We start from the raw sequence: 1,126 nt of genomic DNA, 5'->3' as shown, positions 1-1,126 counted from the left end.
ATATATATATATATATATATATATATATATATATACATACATAAATATATATGTATGTGTGTGTGTGTATGTATGTATGTATGTATGTACATGGGATTGTTTTTTCTTTAGTAATTCACGAAAGGGTGTAGGTAGGTAGAGGATGTACTAGTAGTTTTAGTTGATTTGGGTTTTTATAGGATTTAGTCATTTGCTTTGATAATGTACAGCTCAAAGGTTCAAAGTTTAGTCCGGTATTTAAAAACTTAGTAATTGCATGTGTCAACTTTTTTGTAATGAAATTTTTAAAGGGTTCACGAAAAGATGTAACTAGGTGGTTTGTTTTAGCTGGTCAGTTTCTTTACTTGCTGTTCTTGTTACTTAGGATATTTCCTGTTTTTATTTGGAAGGTGAAGTTATTAGTCGGGAATATCATGGTGTTGTTAGTGTAGAGAATTTGTTTATCTTGAGCTTTGATGTTCACAAGAGGCTGTGGGTAGGCATAAAAGTTGTTGGTTTCTATGTATCTATCTTGGAGTTCACTGTTCTATAAATAATTTGATTAATTCGTAGAAATTTTAACCTCCGTGATTTTTGGAGCCAGAGTTTGTGCATTATGAGTTTATGAATATTCCTTCAATTCTGCTTCAAACGTGGGCATTTTATAGTGTATTATTTTAGGCCTGTCGAAATGCGAATGTGGTCATTAAGTTTAAACTTTTAACAAAATTGGAGAATAATTTTCTTCTACGTGTTTATATATGTATAGGCACAGGAGTGGCTGTTTGGTAAGTAGCTTGCTTACCAGCTACATGGTTACGGGTTCAGTCCCACTGTGTGGCACCTTGGGCAAGTGTCTTCAACTATAGCCTCGGACCGACCAAAGCCTTGTAAGTGGATTTGGTAGACGGAAACTGAAAGGAGGTCCGCTTGACAACCGATGCTGGTGTGTTTACGTCCCCGTAACTTAGCGAGCGGTTCGGCAAAAGATCCCGATAGATTAAGTATTAGGCTTAAAAATAATAAGTCCTGAGTTCGATTTGCTCGACTGAAGGTGGTGTTCTAGCATGGCCGCATTCAAATGACTGAAACAAATAAAAGAATAAAAGAATGAAAGAATATGTACGAAAAATAAAAATATAAAAAT

This window comes from Octopus bimaculoides, chromosome 6 (assembly GCF_001194135.2).
Source record: "Octopus bimaculoides isolate UCB-OBI-ISO-001 chromosome 6, ASM119413v2, whole genome shotgun sequence".
Lineage (NCBI taxonomy): Eukaryota > Metazoa > Mollusca > Cephalopoda > Octopoda > Octopodidae > Octopus > Octopus bimaculoides.
This window is presented reverse-complemented; position numbering follows the sequence as displayed.